The 26,113-nt window shown below is 39.0% G+C and overlaps 1 protein-coding gene and 1 pseudogene across 2 annotated transcripts in view; both read right to left on the bottom strand.

Moving 5' to 3' along the window:
* The window catches only part of ARHGAP6 (Rho GTPase activating protein 6), a 549,115-nt gene that overhangs the window by 204,719 nt on the left and 318,283 nt on the right, over positions 1 to 26,113 (bottom strand). The gene's annotated exons all lie outside the window — the stretch shown is intronic.
* On the bottom strand, positions 9,878 to 11,633 carry LOC129024483 (aspartate aminotransferase, mitochondrial-like; annotated as a pseudogene).

Consider the following 26,113-nt stretch of genomic DNA (forward strand, 5'->3'; position numbering starts at 1 on the left):
CCAACACCATAGACATCTCAGTTGGTTCAGCTTACACAATTCTGACTGAAAAATTACAGTCAAGCAAACTTTACACCCTAAAGTTACCAAAACCGTTGCACTTAGATCAGCTGCAGACAAGAGCAGAGTTTTTGAAGGAAATTTTTCACAAGAGGGACCAAGATCCTGAAGCATTTCTTCAAAGAATTGTAACAGGAGATGAAACATGGCTTTCCCAGTACCATCCTGAAGACAAAGCACAACCAAAGCAGTGGCTACCAAGAGGAAGTGGTCCAGTCAAAGTAAAAGCAGACTGGTCAAGAGCAAAGGTCATGGCAACAGTGTTTTGGGATGCTCAAGGCATTTTGTTTGTTGACTTTTTAGAGGGCCAAAACTCAATTAACCTCTGTTTACTATGAGAGTATTTTGAGAAAGTTAGCCAAAGCTTTAGCAGAAAAATGACTACAACAGTGCTCCTGGCTCATTCCTCTTACCAAACAAGGGCAATTTTGTGAGAGTCTCTATGGGAAATTATTAAGCATTCACCTTCCAGTCCTGATTTGGCTCCTTCTGACTTCTTTTTGCTTCCTAATCTTAAAAAAAAAAAAATCTAAAGGGCACCCATTTGTCTTCAGTTAATAAAATAAAAAAGATTGCAATGACATGGTAAAATTCCCAGGACCCTCAGTTCTTTAGAGATGGACTAAAATGGCTGGTATCATTGCTCAAAACAGTGTCTTGAGCTTGATGCTGAGAAATAAAGTGTATATTTATTATTTTTTATCTTTTAATTTAATTTTTCCCATGAACTTTTTGAAGTGCTCTCATATATGCAGCACAAAGTAGTGGTTGGTTTCACTTAAAATTCTTTAGTCTGATAAATGTTCCAAATAAGAAAAATAAGAAAATTTTTCTACTAATTCTGTTTAAAGTGTGTGACTGCATTGTTTAATGATAATAAATCTAGAGATCAAAATGCTTATCAATCACTATTAAAATTATAATGTATTCACTGACAATACAGGAATTACTCCAATTTACCAAGAAATGTGGGAAATTTTTAAGAATAATAAGCATATCAAGTGAGTGCAACGTGTTTACTTCAATAATACAGGACAAAATATGAAAGCTATTATTTTTTCTGAATTGTTCATTTCTTTGTATAATTTTCTAATGAAGATTATTCATTTATCGCTAAATATAATCATATCATTGTATCATAATTAAATGCACAAATGAGAAAAAACACCTTTGTTAGTCTCTACATACAAATTATTCTTTCAGAAAATGTTGTCACTGTTATTCACATTCCTACACAGATAACATCTGAAACCTGTATTTTGGCTTCTGTAATTATTATTTATTATTGAAGTGATAATGATCTAAAATATACCTCATTTGAAAGAGAAAAACATCCTAGACCAAACTTATTTTTTAAAGTAGTTATGCTATTTTGCTAGAAATATGCTAATTTGCTAGATTAGTAGCTCTCAACTGAGGATGACTTCACACCCAATAAGACACTTAGGGATGTCTGGAAACATTTTTGGTTGTCTCAACTGAGGGGAAGGTGCTACTGGCATCTGGCGGCTAGAAACCAGGCATCCTGCTCAACATCCTGCAATGCACAGGACAGCCCCTCACAAAAAAGAATGATCTGCCCCCAAATGTCAATAGAGCTGAGGTTTAGAAACCCTGCTACAGATAAAATTGTTTCCCAGTTTAATCTGTGCAACAAGGCAAGAAACACGCAATTCAAAATGGTGTTAAGAGAATCCCTGATTAGAGAGTATATAATGTTTTACCAAAGGGATTTTTCTTTTTCTTTCTTTCTTTTTTTTGAGATGGAGTTTCGCTTTTGTTGCCCAGGCTGGAGTGCAATGGCGTGATCTCAGCTCACTGCAACCTCCGCCTCCTGGATTCAAGCAATTCTCCTGCCTCAGCCTCCCAAGTAGCTGGGATTACAGGCATGCACAACCACGCCCAGCTAATTTTGTAGTTTTAGTAGAGAAAGGATTTCTCCGTGTTGGTCAGGCTGGTCTTGAACTCCTGATCTCAGGTGATCCACCCGCCTCGGCCTCCCAAAGTGCTGGGATTACAGGCGTGAGCCACCGCGTTTTTCCTATAGAAAGTGGAATTTAAATTACCCCTTCTGGCTATTGTTGGCACCCCACAAAGCAGGAAACACAACTGAAGGTTGAGGGGATCATGTACTTTGATATTGACTCAAAGTAATGCCTTCACTATAAAACAGGAATCACTTGACATGCTAAGAAAAACCCATCGTAGAAATCAATACAGCTAAAGCTTGAGTGAATCTGAGTAACTCTTTTTCCCTCGATGTCAAAAGTAAGTGGTAGCCTGTATTGCTTAGGAGGCACTGTTAAAAATCAAACTTTTAACAGCCTTAAGTAAAAGTTTTCATTTTCCATAAAACTAAATGATGGCACAGTAATATGATTGCTTACAGCTGCAAATGCCTCATCATGAACTAAACACTTGTTAAACTTTGAGTAAAATTTTTCTTCAATGGCTTACAGTAAAATAAAAGCATTTAAAAAAATTATTTCATTAAATAATGGCATGGCAGACCGCTTAGTTAAATAATGTCATAGACTTGACCCAATCTTCCACTGATTTCATGATAAGTACACATTAAATCTAAAAAAAACCCTACATCCCTAAATACAAATTACTTTATAATTTTACATTAGGGAGTAGCACTGTATAAGTTACTAATGTTTTGCCCCACCCAAAGGAAAGAAAAATAGAAAACTTCCTGCTAGGAAGGAAAAAAAAGTTTCCTATGTGTTTTATTTTCCTAAATGTCCAAGATATTCTTTAGATTATATGTCATCAACACTTCAGGAGAAAGGTGTCAAGTTTCTGAATGGGATAGTAAAGAGAAGTAGAGGTAAGAAAAGGACATCTGACATTCATTCCTGCTAAGAAAGAAAAGAAAATCTTGCTCACACATTTCATTTTAAAGACTTGTAAGGGAAAAAAAAGTTTCTCTAAAATTTCAAATAATACAAAACAAAACATATTAGTCATTCACTTTTTAGTATGCATTACTTTAATCAGATTGTTTTATTCTAAGGCCAAACTAAATTCAGCCCTTTAAAGACTGGAAAATACTTGATGTTGCTGGATGTTTTGCAAAGTATCAAATAATTTTGGAATGTTGAACACCTATGGGAAGGGTATACTAAGTGAGTACCATAATCCAGAGGGATGTTGTCAAAGATAGGTGAGTAAAGAGGCATTTGAATACCAGCAATAAGCCAAAAAATGTCACTCCTCCTAAACACAGATATTGTGGGTTCATTTAGTGACTATTACCATGTCCTCTATTGGTGCCAGGGATGTAGGGGCTCAGGTAAAAAGATATCAAAAAGTCAGGTCTGAGCCTGACTTCACAATGGTACCTAGGAATTTGGGGGCAAACATAACCTGCTTTTGAGTATAATCGTGTGCTACAGAGGAATGTAGATTAGATTTATCAAAACAAAAGTCCTGGTTATTCATTTACAACAGGCTTGTTGACCACAGAAGTTATCCCAAGTCTTTGATTATTCTACACCATTACAAGATACTTTACAGGGTTTTAAATGTACTTTACAGGCCAAAAGCATCAACAAAGACATTGCTGATTTAGTCAGCATCTGGCCTGCTTCTCTGACATGCATTAATATGGAACCCTTTCAAACAATATTCAGTGACAGTTCATATTGAATCCTTCACATTACAAGAAAATCACTTTTTTGGTAAATTATTTTGTTTTGGTATTAGATTGGTGTTAATTTTTCTCATTTCATCGTGAAGGAAGGTAAAATGTTGTCTAAAGTCATTTCTGAACTTTGCACATACATCTCCAAACATCTGAGCATTATTATTCTGTGTGGGAGATACAGTTATGGTATAGGAAGGTATACCAGTGACCAGTGGACCAGCATAGGGCTGGAGAGGGTGGGGAGCATTAATGGAGTCATGCTGAAGTCCAGATGGGGAAGCCAGCCTCCGATAGATTCTAATCCAGATGCAGCACTTATTGAGTAATTTGGGAGCAAGTTACCTACATGGCTCACTTTTAAAATGGGGATAAAAATCTCACTCTACTAGGATTTTTGTGAAGTTGACAAAGATTCTATGTTAATGCATGATGAGTTCTTAGAAACCAGCAACAGTTAACTGAATTCAGTGCCTGACCACCACCACTCTCTTCTGTCACGTCTCAGGGTACTCTGCCACACTGGCTAAAATCCAAAGGATTCCTACTTATTCTGTCAAGGATTAATGATGTACAAGTGTCTGCCCTTGGAGAACTTCTAGTCTATCCTCATAGTTGTTGAGAATTTCTGGGAAAATCTTTGTTTCTGCAGCTTGTTTGAGGTATTTTATTTTTTTCACCACCAAAAACTTTTCAGTAAAACTTATTTCTGAGTGTAGAGATATCTTCGTGTCCCAAAGTTGCTAAAGGGCACCTGAAGCCTTGGTGTACAAAAATTCTAATTTCAACTTAATTTTCAACACATTCAATCCAAAGACTATTAACTCATGTAGCTAGATCACTCTTCAGACAAAATAACTGAATGTTCTAATCAAAATCTCCCAGAGTTACAAAAAAAATCTAATTCTGCAAAAGACAATCAATGTAATAATTACAGAGGTATTATGGTGACTCATTAGAAAAGGCAAGTGTTAGAAAGGAGCTTTTTCTCTAAATAGCAGCCCTATCATCTTTGCAATTCGACTAATCCCATTACACCTACACAAGAACACATCTCAAACTTTAATAATAAATTTCATGAAGGCTACCGAGCCCGGGCAATGTTGGCACCAGAGTTATGAGATCATTATGGGAAGTTCCTGAACCTGGTGCTAGAGAGATGATTCATCAGCTCTCTGTAAGACGGTAAAGATTTTATGGATCAACATGGGAGTAGTCATTTTTCAATATTTCAAAAGCCTGGCTTGGGTATTCAACAGTTTGACATACTTAGCTGTAGCAGCAGCCACAGTTTGTTTAGCCAGGGGCAACACGAAAGAGTGATAAATTAGAAAATGTCAAGCCATTCTTTCCCTCACCTGCCTGACTTTAAGTAATTAATGACAGCTGTTTTAATGAATTGATTAGTTTAATAATTGAAAAATTCACGACACGACCTTTATTTCTGTTATTTCTCCCATCTCCTTCTAACAAGTTGTTCAAGAATTGTATCTCTGTTAAAGTACAATCTCGTGTCAATGATGAGGATATATCCTGAGAAAACTGTCATTGTGAACATCATAGAGTGTATTTATACAAACACCTAAGCATTATCATACAGTGTGGCAGATATACAAAGAGTTACATACAAAAAGGTACAGAAAGGCTTACCAGTGACCTAGTGGACCACGAAGTGAACATCATAGCATGTACTTACACAAACCTACTACACACCTAGGCTAGATGATACAGCCTATTGCTCCTGTAATACAGACCTGTACAGCATGTTACTATACTGAACGCTGTAGGTTAAGTGTAACACAATAGTATTTGTGTATCTAAACATATCTAAACATAGAAAGGTAGAGTAACAATATGGTATTGTAATCTTATGAGACCACTGTTGTCTATGTGGTCCATTATTGACAGAAACATCCTTATTTGTAACATGACTGCATATTCACAAGTGGATTCCAGCCACCATTTTACAATAACAACAACAACCACATGCACAACAGCAAAAGCTAACAATTTTTTAACACTGACTACATCCCAGCTACTGTTGTAAGCACATCTCAAGGTGCTCCACCAAGCTGGTGAGGCTGGGGGATGTCAGCAATGGGGTCAAAGGGTGCAAAGCCTCAGAAAGGAGGAAGACATTTGAGTTTTTTTTGGGATCTGCTGCACAGCATGTTGAATATAGCTAATAACTGAGTGCCATACATTTCATAATTACAGAGAGTAAATTTCAAATGTTCTAATCACAAAAAGATTAAATATTTGGGATGTATATGTTAATCAGCTCGATTTAATCATTCCACATTGTATTCAAAATTCATAACATCACTTTTCACCAAACAAATACAATTATAATTTATTAATATATAATTTTAAAAATTCTGAGAGCCCACTAGATTTCTCAAGGGTCAACGAGATGCATGTGGGTCTTAGAACTCCAGAAAGCATAGCATCTATCTCCTTGGCATCTCTGAGGAGGATGGTCTTGAAAACCAGATAAACACAATCTTTTACACATCCTGCAAATATTAACTGAGGGCTTCCTTTGTGCCAGGCATAGAGCTCTATGCTCTAGATGTGTTTACTCATCTAATCATCACAACACCACCATTGCTCCCATTTCACAGATATTTAATAGAAAGGTGGAGAAACTTGCTCTTAGACCCACGGTAAGAAGGTGGCAGAGTCAAAATGAAGAGAAAAGATTTAGCAAATCAATCGGAGTCACCCGGTGAATGGTGTCATCATCTCAGCACCCAACTGGAGAGCTGCAGGATCCCTCTCTTCCTTTCCTCTCTATTCTCATGGATGTTAGCATAGTGCCTGGCACATGTTCAGCATGTCAGAAGAATTTTGTTGGGGCTCAGAAAACAGTATCTCAAAATGAAGACTGCTGCTGAGCAGCTTCAGAAGCAAAAGTTTCTCCTGACCTTCTCCTGTCCTCCTGTCTCTCAGTCCCATTTTGCCCTAAGGATAGCCATAGAAACTAGAATCCCTTTTCCCCAAGACAGATCATACAAATCAGAACCCCTTTTCCTTAAAGTCAGTCATAAAACCTAAAAATATTCTACGTAAAAACTGGCCATGAAGAAATGATCTGACCTAACTTATTTGACTGTAGATCCTAAGACTCCTGTTCCAGACAGGGTCCTCTCTCACATAAAGAAGGAAGAAATGCTTCTCAGAGAGGCCAAGAATAATCTAGATAGACAGACCTTACTGGGTTTCCCCTACAGAGTCCATTAGCATTTAAATCAGACCCTTTCTGTCCAATCACATTTCTACATGGCTGTCCACATGTTGTTGAACCTAAGCATAAAAATGGACAACTGTCCATTTTCCCCTGTATGTTAGGTATTCATTCTGAAGGTTTCTGTGTACACAAGTTAAATAAACGTGTATGCCTTTTCTTCTGTTAATCAATCTGCCTCGTGCCAGTATATTTTCAGTGACCCTTCAGAGCGCAAAGGGGAAGTTTCTTCTTGACTCCCTTAGAGTTAGTAAATGAAATAGGTAAAAGACATGAGCCAACTGCTCCCACTACATGAGTAAAACCATGCTTAAGATAGGCAGAATAAACACAAGGCTCTGTGAGCTGCAAAGTGAAGGCATTTAGTCAGGCCCACTAAACAAATTCTCTATGTGAATTCAAATGCTATAGATCTGTTACTGATTTACTGTGTGTTATTCTTCTTTATTGGTTTTGGAGGTCTGAGACCATCACAAAGAGGCTCTTGTGGTCTATTCTTGGCATCTCACAACATCTCACAATATTGTCATGGGTAAGATAACTGATAACTGTTTGTTGATTAGACTTTCCTTGGCAAATATAACTGAATACAGAGAAATCATAGACATAACTGGCTATGCTTACTTTAAAACTGTGAAGCTATGTATAAACAACTAACAAAATGGGGCATATTGCTAAATCAATGAGAGGAAAGTACCCAAGTCCAAGGCCATTTTCAAATGATATGTTTACCTCCTCACACTAATCTATTCATTTTCCTTCTTTGATTGGATTTTAAAGGTTTAGCTCAAGTGTGGTTCTCACAAAAACTAGACATATTACTTCCACGTAGTGAGCCTCTTGCCACTATATTTTTCCCACCATTTTCATGAACAAGCTACTCTTAGGTCCATCCCCTAGAAATACGTTTTCTCTGAATAATCAAATTATTCAATCCTTTTTTGTAGATTCTGCTCAGGGCTTCCCTATGATGTCTGGCTTGCTCTGGTATTTTGGGTGCTGATGAATCTTAGAGATGTACGCATGTATTCTCATTCATTTGCAACTTTTTTCCTGATGCAAACAAACACAAAGCAATCAAAACAAAAATGTTCTAGAGGACACATACATTCCCTTATCCACAGTGCAGGGCCACAGGGTACAGACAGCAGAAAGTCATGTGGTTTGGCTTGCTGGTAATACCAGAGATCTTCATCCCTATGCTTTGTGAAGTGAATACATCAAAGTGCCTCCCTTCCAAGATGGTTTGACTCAAGTTCATGTTGATAAATGCATTTTAGAGTAAACTTTTTTATTTTGAGATAATTGTAGATTCACGTTCATTTGTAAGAAATAATATAGAGCCATCTCCTATACTCTTCTCCCAGCTTCCCCCAGTTGTAACATCTTTCATGACTATAGTATAATGTCACAGCCAGGAAACTGACATTGATTCAACTATCTTATTTAGAATTCACAAGTTTTACATGTTATCATTTGTGTGTGAATGTGTGTATGTGTGTGTATTTAGTTATATGCAATTTTATCACATATGTATCTTTGTGTGACAACCACAATAGTCAGGGCACAGAACAGTTTCATTGCCACAAGGATTCCTCATGCTACGCCTTTACAGCTACTTGCACCTCCCTCTCAACTCATCATCTTCTTAAATCTAGCAACCACTAATCTGCTTTCCATGTTCAATGAAAGGAGGATGTCCAACTGGGCAGAGGCAACATCCAGCAGGAGACAATTACGCAATCATTGAAGAGGATGCTCAGATAAATTGCCGTTACCTTCTCCACTGAGAAAAGTAAGGCTATGGCATCATTAGAAAATTATGTTCTTTATTCTTAAATAAATCCAAGTAGGATGGGGCTTGATATACTTTGGCTGTGTTCCCACCCAAATCTCAGCTTGAATTATAGTTCCCATAATCCCCACATGTCATGGGAGGGACCCGGTGGGAGGTAACTGAGTCACTGGGATGGTTACCCTCATGCTGTTCTCGTGATAGTGAGTTCTCACGAGATCTGATGGTTTTATAAGGAGCTTTTGCCCCTTTTGCTCAGCAAGTCTTCTTGCTGCTGCCATGTGAAGAAGGACTTGTTTACTTCCCCTTCCACCATGATTGTAAGTTTCCTGAGGCCTCCCCAACCATGCTGAACCTTGAGTCAATTAAACCTCTTTCCTTTATAAATTACCCAGTCTCCAGTATGCCTTTACTAGCAGCATGAAAATGGACTAATACAGGGTAGATGGTCAATCCAGCAGTAGAATGGGATGAAAATCTAGGATAGTTAAAAATCTTTGTGCATAAGGAAAAGAACAGCATGAAAAAGGAGAAGAGATAGCCTTTTCTTTTTCTTAAATAAGACAGGAAAAAGCACCTTTTATTTTCCTTGCTGCAGTGGCAGCAGACTCATTGGTTTTCATAAAACACAACTTCTGTGATATGGTCTGTTGATAAGGTTGCTCCATCATGGGAGGACAAACTTGAGGCTGACTGTTAATGACAGAACTAGGTCTTCTCTCAAAGCCTCTAATGTGTGCTATTTCTCATGAAGAACCCCTGACACCATAAGATGCTTCAGTTAAAGCTTCTGAAATATTGCAGTGGCATAATTGACAGGTTTTTTGGTGCTATGAGTTTCTCACACATGTAAACTCTTTCAGAAAAGTTGGAGATAAAAAGATGGGGGAGAGTTTGGCTTAGAGTCACAAAGTTCCAGATACCAGCCACAGATGCCTCTGCCCAATGTCGCTACATGTTCTTTTCTGAGAAATGCATTCAATCACTCAGTATTACGCACTGTGGTTAAAAAAAAAAAAAAAAGATCTACTCACCACCATCTACCCTCTCTTATCCTCCATGTGAAGCTCACGATAGCAGCAGCTGAAGAGAGAAAAGTTGTATCTGTTCCCTCACACCAGGGACATTATTTGGTGACCTGGTGAATGGCATAGGCAAGATTACCCGTGTTGCTGGAGGTGATCCCTGCCACAGGGATGCAGCCATCCTTTGTCATATAGATGGAAAACTCCTTGGTTAGCTTCTCCACCTGTTCAGGCTTTAGCCTTGTGAAACAAAGCATGCCAATTTAGTCAGTCATGTGTTGTCAGATGTGTGAGGAACTCTCCTTACTGCAGTTGGAGATCAGCTGAGTCTGCATGCTAATAATGCAGTTGGCCATGATTTTCACTTCTTGCAACCATTGTTTTCACAAACCCAGGCTGTTCAGAATGGTAGAGGCAATACAGGCCCCATTGAGAGAAGGGTTGGAATACATGGGATGGATCAGGATCTTCAACTGACTCCACTCTTTTGGTTTCATTCACTGTCTTTGCAGATCCCAGTGAAGGCTCCCATACACTGACCATATAAAGCCCATGTTCTTGGCATATGATTGACAGAGACAAACATTAATGCTCCGTTCAGTGAAGCTGCACACAGCCCAGGCATCCTTGTTACCATCACCACTGGCAAAGCCTTGGTAGACCATATCAAAGAACGCAGAGTTTCTTTTTCTTTGCCACTATTATTTCCTTCCACTGCTTTGCATGAGGGTCCCAGGCATGCAGGAGAAGAGCACTTTGCTCTGGTATTTTTGAAATGTCCTCCATAGCACCCGTGAAGTCAAAACTGCAAGTCTTGGGGTTATAGTATTGATAATCTTATAGTTGCATGCCAGCTCCCCTGAAGATAGGTGTGTGATTTCCCCAGGGTAGTTTGGGCAGAAAGACATCTCTGCCTTCAAAAACTTTAAAAATCTTTGCACAAAACTGGCTGTAACCCTTAAGGCCCCAGTTCCAGAAATGATCCACACAGTGACAGACTGGCCACTTTTCAACACTTTGCTCTTCTCACCCAAGGCTAGTTCTGCAGATGCCTTGGAAAATTCAGCTTGTCCCCAAATGGGCAGGTATTCCTTGTCTAAATTTTTTTTATTATATTTTAAGTTCCGGGGTACATGTGCAAAATGTGCAGTTTTGTTACATAGATATACACATGCCATAGTGGTTTGCTGTACCCATCAATTCCTCACCTACATTAGGTATTTCTCCTAATGTTTTCTCTCCCCTAGCCCCCCACCCCGTGACAGGCCCCGGTGTGTAATGTTCCCCTCCCTATGTCCATGTGTTCTCATTGTTAAACTCCCACTTATGAGTGAGAATATGCACTGTTTGGTTTTCTGTTCTTGTGATAGTTTGCTGAGAATGATGGTTTCCAGCTTCATCCATGTCCCTGCAAAGGACATGAACTCACCCTTTTTTACGGCTGCATAGTATCCCATGGTGTATATGTGCCACATTTTCTTTATCCAGTCTATTATTGATGGACATCTGGGTTGGTTCCAAGTCTTTGCTATTGTCTAAATTTTTTATGTTAATCTAACTGGGTCTCTTGTCGTTCCGGTAGGCACCAACTCCCAGATTCATCTTTTTGCTATTGATTTCCCTCTTAAAGGCTTTGGTGGTTCCCAGGATGGGATCTGGAGGTCTCATTTCCACATGGACCCACAAGGAGCTGGCTCTGGCAGAGGCCATGGTGGGGAGGCCTAGGTAAAAGGTGGCAGCGATCCCCTAGAGGACACGGCTGGAGTGGAGCAGGGCCGGGTCATGGTGGACCTTGAGAGTGCAGTGGGTAGGCACAGGACAAAGTAGAGGGCAAGAAGGTGCAGAACCAGGGGGCATGGACTCCCTGCTGAAGGTCTTGTTCTTGTTTTGTATTAGAAGACCTCCACAGTGGAGTGAAAAATGAAGTCACTTCTCTGTATATTTTGAATTAAAGCTTGCACAGGTGTTTCAGCCTGCTAAATAGTTCAGCCTGGACTATTTCAGCTCTGAATTATTCAAATAATTATTTTAAAAATATTTTAAATATAATTTGGCACACAGAGAATGCCTCTGTGTGAAGTAAGTGGTGGCAATTTAAAATAACTAATGATCATAATTATTGGAATCTAGTCTCCTGGGCATTTTCTACTTCATAATTTACAGGGAGCCTATGAGAGTTCAAACACACTGTATTTTTGCCAAAGGAGTCTCATGCTTTGTCTGCATTTTATGGCTTCCTTTGCACCTGGAGCAGCTATTTTAGGACTGTCTAGACAATCACCCCAGCTTTAAAGGTCTTTTCCTTTCTTTTCACATAGTCACTGAGCATGAAGGGTAATAAATAGATGATGCTGGCACTCTCTCACCAAAGATACTATTCAAATAGAGACAGGAACAAGAATGCCTTTGCTCTGGCTCACAAAATCAAGACGCCTTAATATACAGCCCCAGACGTCTACCAATTGGCCAAACTTTAAACCAACAAGAAGGCCTTCCAATGTCCACATCTCTGTAGTAGCTGGATCATACTTTTTGGTTGAGCTGCGTGAAATGGTTACTATTTGACCATCTTGGACATATAAAAATGGCAGTTTAAGATGTTTCAATCCAAGAGATTTGGGAAAGAATTTGGGAGTGCTCTGTTTCCTTTTTTCCTCTCCAATTCCCAAGCAACATTCATCTGGGTTCTAGCAAGGACCCAGAATGCACAGCTTCTGCAGACCACTTTTGCCACTACAGGGAAATAATGCAGCCAAGCATGATTCTGGAACATTTCCTATATATGTGTCCTAGGTAAGACCTAAAAGTTAGTAAGTAACATCCCAGGGAGATGTACACCGAGTCAGTTTACTTCACCCCTCACAGTCATTTCTTTCAAGAGGTAAGAGACAGCTTTTAAGCTCTCCACAGGACTCCTACAGCCCACCTGTCCCCAGGCCCTTTAATGGGTTCTGAGATTGCATCCCAATCTCAGACCCTCCTGGGAATATTTCTACTTGGTACTCTCTGATGGTAAAAGTATTTCATTTTGGAGGAAAAAAATACACAAGGGTAGATATCTATAGATATATAGATGTACATTGTATATAATATACAATACAATATTCAATTACATTATATACAATATACACCATACATGTATTTTTACATTATATACTATATATATAATATGTCACCTAGCAATGATCAGTTTTATTTGTTTCCTTACAATGTTAGAGTATTTCTCAGTACAACAAGATGTGCACATATTAATTTTCTGCTAACATCATACCATTTCTACTGTCACGTTCAAGAGCCATCTCCACCCTTTACTCTGTCCCACTTTCTCCACTGATGATATGTGTAACATGAATTAGTTTGGAGGTCTGAAGTCCGAAGCATTTCTCCTGAATATAAACTGGAGCTTCAAAAACAAGAGCAGCCCAAGAAGGCTGGGCCAAGGGCTGAGAAATTTCATATTGGTGCCACTCACAACTGAAAACTTTGTGCCAGGCACTGGGCTAAATGCAATGGTAGTATGGGGATACAAAGTAGATGAATACTTAGTCTCCACTTAAGCAGATACAATTCTTATAGGGGAATAAAATTACAACACCAAGTGGAGGAAACACAGCATAGAACCAAGTCAACAGATGTTGTCTTAGTTCATTTTGTGTTGCTAGAAAGGAATAGCTAAGGCTGGGTAGTTAATAAACAACAGAGGTTTATTTTGGTTCAAAGTTCTGCTGGCTTTACAAGATAGATGGCACTGGAATCTGCTTGGATTTCAACAAGAGCTTTTGTGCTCCATTAAAATATGTCTGAGAAGGTCAAAGAGGAAGCAGACACGTGCAAAGAGGGACCAAACCCAGGGGTGTCCTGGCTTTCTAGCAACCCACTCTTGCAGGAACTAATCAATTCCCCTGAGAACCAATCTAGTCTCAAGAGCGAGAATGCCCTCACTGCCATGAGAACAGCACCAAGCCATTTATGAGGGATCCATCCCTGTAACCCAGACATCTCCCACTAGGACCCACCTCCGATATCACCATGCTAACCATCAAATGTCAACATGAGATTTGATGGGGACAAACAAACCATGTCCAAATCACAGCAAATATGGATTCAAATTCTCCAAGGGCCATGGCTTATGAGCAGCGTTATTAGGGCAATTTGCTTAACTTACCCTATTTCCTCCCTTGAGTATCAGTTAATAATAATTTGAATCTTACTTGGCATTTAATAAGATAATTACTGAAAATTTTATGTCAGGTAGAGTGAGACTGGCAAACTTAAAATAATATAAATGCAAGCTCTTATTTTTAGTGAGCATCCACTGCATGCATATACTACCCCATTTCATCCTCAGCAATCTCAATCTTTTAATGTATTACAACTTTCTTCCTTTTAGATAGACAAGTTGGGCAAAAATAAGTTAATTAATCTCCCCACTAACAGAAGACTCTTTCCTGCAGGACAGTAATGAAGTCCTGAACTGAAGGCAAACTTCTCCAAAGTCATCAGCAATTTTTCACTTCTCAATTGCCAATATCTTCTCACTTTGTCAGTTTTCACTTCCCAGACACTCCTTAAAGCAACTCAATCTGTTTTCTACTTCCACTATTCAGATAAAACTGGTTTGGTAAAAAATCCCAATGCTTCCATGTTATAAAGCTGAAGGGGGACTGTTCTGTTTTTATTCTACCTGATCCCTCAACACCACTAAACCTAGCTGGCCATTCATTAGCTTTGCCATCTGGAATCAGTTTCCTCCCCCAGATTTTGCTATATGCACCCCTTTTCTCTCTTTTTCCTTCACTAGCCACTTGCTCTAGGTTCTTTGCTGCTGCTTCTGCTCCTTTAGAGCTCTAAATGCTGGCACTCCTCATGGCTCTGTTGCAGGCCAACATCTCTTAGTCAATCCTTCTGAAGATGTGCCTGGAATTTGTGAACCTCCTGAATCAGCCCCACCAGAAAGAAACAAGCTTCATGAGGGAAAGAACTTTTGCACATAAATTGCTGAATTCCCAACACCTGAAAGAATCTCAGGCACACTCCAGGTGCTCAACAAATATTTGCTGAAGGAATGTGAATTGCCTGAAGTGCCTGAGATGCTCCTGGGATGCCCTTCTGGACATCTAAATTGGAATCACAGTGCATCTGAGGACCAAAATCTCTGGTCTTCTACCACACCGACTTTTATCCATGTTCTTTCCTTAATCTGATATCCTCTCCCACTTCCTCATTCTTTAATGTGCAGGGAAGCCTCTCCTGACCCTCACCTCCACCCAGATTTAGTCGAATCTCCCTCTCGTGCCCTTTCATAGAACCCTCTCCTTTGTGGTACTGAGGTCCCTTAAATTTTACACATATCTGTGTGACTACTGCCAGCCTGTCTCAGATCATACAGGCTTGCACTCACCATCATACCTCCATTTCCTCACTAAGTCTCCCTCATGGTGGGCCCTCAATAAATATCAGTGAATAAACTGTTAATAATACAGATTTTATATTAATGTTAATATATAAAAATATAATAACAATATATTTAAATTGTATATTTATGATATAATGAATAATTAAAAGTTAAATGATGACACAAATTTCTCTCTCCTCAGCTCTGAGCTCTCCTCTGAATTCTACATGCATATCCCCATCTAGGGGCATCACATCTCCAAATGGATGTCTAATGGGTTTCTCTATTTCAGCCTGTCTAAAACTCCAGCATTTAAATTTTCCAATACAAACTTGTTTCTCTCTCAATATTTTACTCACGTTAGTAAATAGCACCGCCCACCCAGTTGCTCAAGCAAGATCTTGAGAGTCACATCTGATTCCCCCTTTTCCTTCACCAGCCCCTTACCCATATCTAATTAAACACTTAGTCCTCTTGCTTATACTTCTAAAATATATTTCAAATCCATCCCTTCTCCATCTCCACAGCTGCTGCCAAGCCCAATCTTCCATTAAACAGTCAACTGGATGGTGGCTGCAAATCAACTGGTCCCCTGTATCCATTCTTGCTCGTCTACCACAGATTTTCTATGCAGAGCTCAAAACGTCAATCAAACCATCCCCATCAGAGGCCCATCCTAATTCAACGGCTTCTCACTGCAATGCAACGAAGTACATACACCTTAGTGAGGCTCTGCCTATCTATCTACAGCACCTCATGCCATTGCTCCCTTCACTCACTAGACTCCCAACTCTCTTTTGTACATACTGTTCCCTCCGCCTGGAATGATTATCCCATGTGTCCCCACCCACACCTCACACAGCTGGCTTCTTCTCCTCCTCCAGTCCTCAGATTACATGCTGCCTTCTCAGAGTAACCTTCTTAAAGGTATCTAAAATAGATTTCGGCCGGGTGCGGTGGCTCACGCCTGTAATCCCAGCAGTTTTGGAGGCCGAGGAGGGTGGATCATGAGGTCAGGAGATCGAGACCATCCTGGCTAACACGGTGAAACCCCATCTCTACTAAAAATACAAAAAATTAGCCGGGAGTGGTGGCGGGTGCCTGTAGTCCCAGCTACTCGGGAGGCTGAGGCGGGAGAATGGCGTGAACCTGGGAGGCGGAGCTTGCAGTGAGCTGAGATCGCGCCACTGCACTCCAGCCTGGGCGACAGAGTGAGACTCCGTTTCAAAAAAAAAAAAAAAAAAAAGAGATTTCGCCTTCAGATATCTGTTATCACAGAAATATTTCTGTTCTTTACACAGCATTTGCCAGAATTTGGAATTACTGATTTACTACTCTTCATTATCTTGTTTCTAGATAGAAACTTCTATGTCAGTCTTGTTCACCATTTCATCCCTAGCACCTAAAATGGAGCTCAGCATAGATTATCAATAAATGGTTGTTGCATGAATGGATAGAGTGGAGAAAAACGGTCGGATTAATACAGTTTCAACAGGTCAATGGTTGCCAGAGCCTGAGGGTGAAAAGAGGGGTTGACTATGAAAAGGCAGAATGAAGAGATTTGGTGGTGGGGGTGGGGGTGGGTGGTGGTATATATAGAATTCTTCTGTATCACAATTGTGATGTTGGCTACACAATTTTATGTATTTGTCAAAACTGATAGAACCATACCCTCCAGAAGCTCAATTTTACTCTATGTAAATTAAAAAATAAATTAATAAAATTATGATTCCAAAACCCATGTCAACCCAGAACAAATCTAAGATTCCAAGATTCACAGGTTTGGAGTTTTTTTTTTTTTTTTTTTCTGGTGGTGGAGGGTTCAGTTAACTTCCTGTGTTCATGGTCAAAGTACTGACTCAAACCATACTTCCTTATTTTTCATTTATCAGTTTAAAGAAAGGAAACTGGAAACAAAATAAAGATGTGAAAGATAAATAATACAAGAAAAAACACAGTAGTAAAATAATATTTAAACTAATCATGTGATAAAATGTCAGCATTTATTCATGACATTTGGCTCTGTTTGTATTGGATCACCCCAGCAGGGCAGTGGCTGTGGGTTGATTTCATAATAGTGCCTCCCACATGTACGCCCACGCCTGACCTCTGCTTTGTGCAGTTGATAATGACTAAACTTCACATATTATGCTGACAAAATCTACTCCTTCCCTGGAGGGCTGTTACACACAGGGAATTGGAGTTTCACAGCTGAACAATGTTTCTTTCTCAAATTCTAGGATGATCCACTTCCATTAGAACAAAGTTATACGGGCTGATAAATTGCTGTCTTTTGCCAAAGTGTTACTCATCATTGTATATTCACCCAACAGATGCCACTGAGAAACCCCATCCTATCAGGGGGAAAGAAGGATGCAGAGATATGAATAGACTGTTTAGACACAAGTTGCTTTCCCTAAAGTAAGCATATGACATACGAATTTCATCTTATGACCTTTCCCCCACCCCCACCCCCACTGACTTTCATCCATTAGAATGTGTTGATGGATATACCATTTCAAAATGAAATATTTGGATATCTGACTCTGATTTGGGGAAAGGGAAGTGGTGAGCTAATTTCCTCTTTTATCAAGCTGAATCACTAAGTTCGCTCTGTTGCCATGCACGCATAAGTAATGCCATAGCAACCTCTCAGTTTGCTCTTAAACACACAACAGCAGAAGTATGCGAATAGGTACATTTTTTAATCCTTAGATTTTCTTAGCAGCTTAAGTTTTATAAGACATTTTACGGTATGGGATTATTTAGTTCACCTTTGGTAGTCTTATTGCTGACTGACACATATATCATCAATACCAGCACAACAGAAAGGCTTAGTTCTTGGAAAATTTTCCAATAACTTTCCTTTATTCTCAATCTCTAGCTCACAATTAAAAATTTGCACATTGGACGCTATAGTCTGGATCCTCTTCAGGATTTTCTTTATAAAGATCCTAACTTTAAATGGGACCGAAATATATAATTTGAAATTCATGAAATATAGAAATACATGGACCTCTCATGTAGCTATTTAAGTAAATTCAACGAAAGTGTCATTATCACTTGGTATGTACTAGGAATTATGTCAGGTTCTAGAAAGAAAGAAAATCTTTACTATCAAGGGATTCAGATGAACTCCTGTAGAAAATAAGGGATAGGTACTCTTGAATTCTGCCACTTTGGGGTTTAGATTTTTATGCCTACGAAATATATGGTAACATCTAACTTTAGACTAGTTTAAGAAAAGTCCATCTAAATCGAGAAAATGTGGATTTTAAGTAGTTTTATTATCCTCATGCATTTCTTCACAAATGTATACACTTCTTTCTACTGGATGACAACAAAATGGGAGCACTAGTACTATGGAAGTGCCTTTTACAAAACACCATGTCACTGATCTCTGTCAAGTGTTTTTGGCTGATAGACTGGATGAATCATTGACTTGTTCTTCAAATATCTGAAATGGGCTTCAGATTCCATATTTGAATCTAACATTATTTAGCCACTTCTGCCAAATACTTTAATTACTTAAGGAATTAAGGTTTTGTCATTTTATAGAGAGGCAATACACTTCAATAAAATTTTAGATATCCCATCCACCCTTCCATGAGCATATGTTAATGTATCCAAAGCTAAGGGAATTTGGATCAAGTCATTTTCACTTAAGCACTTATGTATAATTTGAAGGATACACATCAGGAAACAGAAAATATCAACTTTCTCATTGACCAGATGCATTTAAAAATATCTCAGTGAACTGGCATTCCTTCATTTCCGATCAGGTAGAGAGCTGCACATTCTTATAACTACTAGGCTTGTTTTTAAGCAAAGCTTGCTGTTGCTAGCTCTTGCTGCTCTTAGAAGTGGGAGCAAAAGATTTGATTCTATAGGGCTGTCCTGATTGTAATTGTAGAATTAGGAAGCCCTCTGTATTCCTTGATGAATCATATTTTAAGTTATTTGTATACTATGATAAAATGATTTTTAACTTTTAGGAATATTAACTTGAGGCCTTAATAGATGGTCCCCAGGGTTAATATTCATTTGAAATGCTAATATAGAGAAATTCTTTACATTAATGATTGTCAAAGTATAGTCCCCAGGAGAGAAATGTCAATCTTAGCTGGAAACTTATTCAAAATGCAACTGTTTGAACCCCACCCCGGACCTACTGACCAGGCACTCTGGAGATGAGGCCGGCAATCAGTATTTTAACAAGCCCTCTAGCTGACTTCAATGCACTCTCAAGTTTGAAATCCACTGCTTTATATAATACACATTGCTCATCTGGGATAATACATACAGAGCAATTTATGTTGAGAAATAGCTCTTTTCTTCTTTTTGATGGTGTGTTGTTTTTTGTGTTTGCTTGCTTGTTTTGTATTCTTAAAAAAGTAATTGAAAATGTTTAATATAAGGATTTTTGCCTATCCCAGTATGGTTATGACACAAGATCACTTGGTTCCTGATAAACTAAAAAGTCATTATAAACGTTGTTTTGAAGAACAACCTACTTAAAATATATTTTATTAGCAGCAATAATAAGAGGATGACTAATTTGAATAATCTAGCAACTTGAGACTGGGGAAACAATATGGCTTAGAGTCAGAGGGACTTTAGTCCAGCTTAAATCAGGGTTACTCAACATAAGCATTATTGACCTTTGGGGCCAGATAATTCCATGTTGGAGGGGTGCTGTAGGATATTTGGCAGCATCCCTGGTCTCTACTCACTAGATGCCAGGGGATGCCCCTTCTCAGTTGTGATAATAAAAAATATCCGATTGTCAGATGTCCCCTAGCGGGGGCAAATAGTCCCTAGTTGAGAACCACTAGTCCATTGGGGGTTCTCAACCTCAGCAGCACAGTAGAATCCATTAAGAATACTGATGCCCGGCCAGGCACAGTGGCTCACGCCTGTAATCACAACAGTTTGGGAGGCCGAGGTGGGTAGATCACCTCGGGTCAAGAGTTCAAGACCAGCCTGGCTAACATGGTGAAACCCCATCTCTACTATAAAAATACAAAAATTAGCTGGGCATGGTGGTGGCAGGTGCCTGTAATCCCAGCTACTCAGGAGGCTGAGGCAGGAGAATCACTTGAACCCGGGAGGCAGAGGTTGCAGTGAGCCGCGATTGTACCACTACACTCCAGTCTGGGCAACAAGAGTGAAACTCCATCACAAAAAAAAAAAAAAAAAAGAAAGAAAAGAAAAGAATACTGCTGCCCAGACTGGTTGGATTGAACCTCTGTGGATAGGCTCAGAATCAGTACCTTTTCAAAGCTCGGTAGGTGATACAAAGGTCCAGCCAAGACTGCCAAACACTGTACAGACATCCCAGTGCATCCATACCCTTACCTGGGAGAGAGCTGTAATACCATCTGTTCTAACTGTCACACAAGATCAGATGAGAGAGCATTTATGAAAGCATTTACACCACAAGGCAATTAGTCTGTTCAAGGCAGCAGAGAACAATAATGTACTTTTCAAAGTTGCCATTGAAATTGAAAAATATATCCAGCTCTCTATTATGAATTAGGATGGTTTATATTTACTGTCTTTTAGATTCATACCACATTCCCAATAGGAAAGAGATGTGATGCATTCTCTAAGTCTCTCTTGTGAGTAGATTCATGATATTATTCAGTCTTCGATGGGCAGAAAAGCATACAAATTGGATCAAATCGTTCATACTATGCACCAGTGATGCTCTGAATATATACTATAAAATCAATATTCTTTCTTCTTTTGCCTCTCAATAACCAATTTTAATAAGTGGAAAAGAATTCAGATTCCTCTGACAATAGCCTCTTTAGAAAGAATGGGGAAAATTCTTGGGTTACAATTGTGTCAATGAAAGGGATTCTTTATTTTAAAAAAGATAAAAATATCCAAAGCAAATAATAACAAATGTTAACAGTTACTAAATCTGAGTAACAAATACATAGATATTTATTTTCGTTTTTCTATATTTTTCTTTGAAGTATCTGATTCAAACTCAAAGAGGATGCTAAAATCAGTTTGAACAAAGCACCAGTGAATACTTCAAAGAAAAATAAAGAAAAAAGCACGTTTTTGTTGGTGCCAGGTGACTATGGAGACCCCACGGGGATGGGGAGGCCAACTGGGGGCCAAGGGGCTGCACCCCTCAGTGTCTACCTCAGTTCATATTGCCAGCTTACGCAGGGAGGGCACATTAGCCTTTGATATTCAAGAGCAGTTCTAACTGAGCAGTTCAGCTAGGGTGTAAGGAAATCTTAGTAGTTGAATTTTTTTTTCATGTGCTCTAACAGCTTTTAAAACAAGGAAATTATTATCAATATCTGCTTCTACTCTCCTTAATGAGTTGCTAAAGTGTGTAACCCCTCCCTTTCTCCCTAATATAACCAATATGGTAGCAATGGGGACATTTTACACAAAAGGCAGAGTGAAAAGATGGACTTTTAGGCACATTTTTTTTTTTTTTTTAAGAGATGAGGGTTTCTCTATGCTGCCCAGGCTGGACACAAACTCCTGGGGCACAAGTGATCCTCCCACCTCAGCCTCTCAAGTAGCTGGGATTACAGGCGTGCACCACCATGCTCAGTTTAGGCATATATTATAAAAGAAGCAATTTGCCTGAAGCACTACACTCCCCTGTAGACTGTGGACAGATAAGTAAGCAAGACAATTTTTCTCCCAGAGTAGGAGTTGGCAAACTACAGCCCCTGGGACAAATCCAGTCCACTGTCTGTTCCTGTGAATACAGTATTAATGTAACACAGCCCAGTCCATTCGTTTGCATATTATCTATGGCTTCTTTCAGCTACAACATCAGAGTTGAGTAGTTGTGACAAAATCTGTATAGCCTCAAAAGCCTGAAACACTTACCATCTGTCCCATTACAGAAAAGTTCCCTAACTCCCATCCTAGAGTATTAACATATAAATTTGTTCCATAGAGCCACTGTAATCCCAGCACTTTGGGAGGCCGAGAGGGGAGGATGGCTGGAGCCCAGGAGTTTGAGACCAGCCTGGGCAACATGGCGAAACCCTGTCTCTACAAAAATTAGCCAGGCACGCTGGTGGGTGCCTATAGTGCCAGTTACTAGGGAGGCTGAGGTGGGAGGATCACTTGAACCCAGGAGGTAGAGGTTTCAGTAAGCTGAGATCATGCCACTGCACTGTAGCTTGGGTGACACAGTAAGACCCTGTCTCAAGAAGAAAAGAAAAGAAAAGAAAAGAAAGGAAAGAAAGAAAGAAAGAAGGAAAGGAAGGAAGAAAGAAAGAAAGAGAGAAAGAAAAGAAAAGAAAAGAAAGAAAGATTTAATAACAAGTGAGTGGACAAAATAAAATATAATATTTCTCAATGACTTTTATAGTCACAAAGTAGTATACATTTATACTACAGTTTTGCTTTAATACAGAAAAAACAATTATAAAGACCCAAATATTGTCACCTTTTCTCTTAAAACAAACAAACAAACAAACTAGTGTGGTCTACAAAGGAAACCTAAAAGAGGATGTGTTGATAATTAATAATTTAACACATTGTTAAAATATCACTGTTTGATAGTCTCTCAACCTAGCCATTTCCTAGAGTAAGACTATTTTGTTTATATACCTATTTGCAATTGAATAACTGTAATACAGGTAAAAATACTAATGAAAATTTATAGGCAAAAATATTTCCCTTTTATAGAAAAATAGAAGTCACAGCTGTGTGCTAGAGAGAAATAGAAAAGTAATTTTTCTTTCAGTCCTTACAAAATAATTACCTCTATAGGGAGTAAAGATGATATTTGTGTTTTGACATAAGTAAAAGCTTATTTTTAGTTCATTTCATATGCCTGGACTTTCCAATGTTTGGGGAAATTTTAAGAAATGGAGATGTTTTTGTAGCTATATAAGACTCTATTATTTCCAGAAGCCTCATAAATTGAAAATGAGACCTTACTGACACTCTTTCTTTTGTTTCTCCTCAAAAGGATTCCCAAGTAGGAAAAGAATATGTAATAAAACAGAGAGTGCAGAGCTATGGTTGTCAAGGCAACCGTAATAATCTTGCCCTTGAACTGTGGTAGAGCATCCACTGCAGTTCAATCTAACCTCATGTTTCCTCAGAATGCTTATATATTTTCGAAATCCTTATTATATAGCAATATCATTCCAATCAATCAGGTGATGATAGGAATGTAGAACAGGAACCGAAATGTCCATGGCATTCCCATTACGGAAGGTAGACAGGAAAATGACACTTGCTAGCATACAGAATAGCTAAGAGAACATGTCCTTCCACTCCACGCCATTCAACATGCGTTTGGGACACTATCCTGGCTACTACCATTAATAGAAACATCAGTCCAGCCCATAAAGTAGTAAATCCAGATTAAATGAGCTGCAATCCTGTGATAGATCCCCATAGCCCTAGAGAACTATGAGAAACTACAGAATGGCTGGTATACACACTCACAAATTGCCACTTTGTGGAAAAAATGGCCACTATTTATGATCATCAGTTTTTCTTCATAGTGAAGAGAAGAAAACTTTCCCCATACAATTTGGAAGAAAGTGTTACTACTTATTTGTATCTCATCTGATGCTTCCTTCAGGACTACGGAGGATTGTGTTTTCTCTAGGAGATAGTCAGTATCTTAGAGGCTGGGCAGCTAGAGTTTGCCTCACTGAACACTAAATGATCTTTGCTTATATTTTCCAACTCAGACACTCCTCAATTCTGAAAGTCTGTTAAGATAGCTGGATATTTCAAAGTCCACATGCATTTTCCCATAGAAATAAAGATACAGTGGTTTTGGTTCGTAGGTCAGCTCAAGTAGTCTCATTTAACCTATGACATACGTGAAGTACAGAGTGGGAAGTACAAATGTAAATGGGAACCCCATTCTCACCCATGTGAGACCCTGGAAAACAGAAAAGAGTCTCCATCATGGGATAGGGGAAGGAGCACTGGATTGGGATCAGAAGTCTTTGTCTGTATCAGTTCTTTCTCTGTGCCTCCAGGCCAGAGACCATCTCCTCTGAAGTCAGTGCTGAGGCCCCTGGATCCAGCTCAATCACTTAGCTCACCATGGGAACTCAGCACATCATTTACCGGAAATAAAATAATAAGCACCTTGCCATATGATCTGAGGTCGTCATTTAGTCATTTGAACATTTATTTTTCTGTTTTGTTTTGTTTTGAGACAGGGCCTCGCTCTGTTACCCAGGCTGGAGTGCAGAAATGTGATCTTGGCTCACTGAAGCCTCGACCTCCTGGGCTTAAGCGATTCTCCCGCCTCAGCCTCCCAAATTGCTAGGACTACAGGTGGGCACCACACCTACTAATTTAAAAAAGTTTTTTTTAAGAGACAGGGTCTCACTATGTTTCCCAGGCTGGTCTCGAACTCCCGGGCTCAAGCAACTCTCCTGCCCCAGCCTCCCAACATTTCAATATTTCTGAGATTCAAGATCCCCCTCTATAAATTAGATGTTTGGGAAAAATAGGCCAGGTACTAAGCTTCTCTTACTCTCATATTGTGTTACCCTTAGACCTGTGGATATCTCCTGTTATTCCTGTGTTTTTTTTTTTTTGTTTGTTTTGTTTTGTTTTTTTGTTTTTTGGTATAATAGTGATAGCAATGGGTTCCATGAAGGGTGGATGGGAAGATATCAAAAGGATAGAGACAGAGTTAGGATAAGCATTTTACTATTGGTGGGGGATTGAAAACTTATATTTTTGGAAAGGAATTTGCTGAACAAAATAGACACTGGCATTTTTTGCTGAATTGACAATGTGATAAGAAGCACTCCCCAATTTCCTCTCAGTTATTTTTGAGTAAGTCCTACCCCGTCTTCCTGGTGTCTCCTTCCACTCATTAAACAAATTTCTTTGTTTTTTGTTTCTAGTGTATTTATCACCATCTCACTTACCTTATTTTTTACTGTGTATGTATCGGCCATCCTTTGGCCCTCTAGAAATAAAGTACCATCAGGGCAGGGGTTTGTGTTTGTTTTGTCCAGAACTGTATCTCCAAAGCCTAGAATAGCATCTGCACATAGTAGGCATTCAAAACATACTTAGTGAATAAATAAATGAATGAATCACCGAATGAGAGCAAAAAAAAGTATATTCTTCTTCAGATCTAAATAAAATAGACATTTCAAAGTATATGTTGAGGTATCCACTGAAGACAAATTTTGGAATATTATGAAATCCAGTAGGAGGGAGATTATTTTTTGTCAGAAAAACTAAGGTAAGGAGACCCAATACCCCAGACTACTATCCAAAAGATTGAGTAACCAGGGTGATTGCTTAGATAGAGATGCTCTTGATATATTAGAAGTAAACATGTATAAAGAAGGAATGCTTCTTGTATTTCTGCTTAGGCCTGGGAAATGTCTGGTACAATGGAAAACATCCTGAGGCAGAAGCCACCAGGCATCCAGAATCAGTGGATTCTTGCTCTGCCTCTTAGTACCTGTTGACTTTGAGCAGCTAGAGCACTTCCCAAACTTCAGATTTCTCACTTATAAAACTGGAATATGGCCCCCTGCCTTACAAGGTGGTTGTGAGGGTAAAATAAAATGTAAGGAAACCCAGAAAAAAAAGATCTTCAGTAAATGATGGCCACTCCTACTATTGCCATCACCAACAGTAGCCCTGCTCAAGTCACTGAACCCCTCTGGACTCCAGTTCCCTTTTCTACAAAATGAAAACATTGGACGAGAATGATTTCAAATGGCCCTGCCACTCCAAAAATCCTGTATGCTCAGTTTCATTCCCTCAAATATGTAACTATGGGGCTGGGTGAAAAAACAAGATCTTTTAAAGAGAACCTAGATTTAGCTATGGAGGCTTATTAAATTATCTGTGTTATAATTCTACATTCATAACCCTAAAATATAATTTTCCCTTAAAAATATTCTGGAAAAAAAGTTTCCCATGTCTTGGCAAACCAAACTCC

This window comes from Pongo pygmaeus, chromosome X (genome assembly GCF_028885625.2).
Source record: "Pongo pygmaeus isolate AG05252 chromosome X, NHGRI_mPonPyg2-v2.0_pri, whole genome shotgun sequence".
Taxonomy (NCBI): domain Eukaryota; kingdom Metazoa; phylum Chordata; class Mammalia; order Primates; family Hominidae; genus Pongo; species Pongo pygmaeus.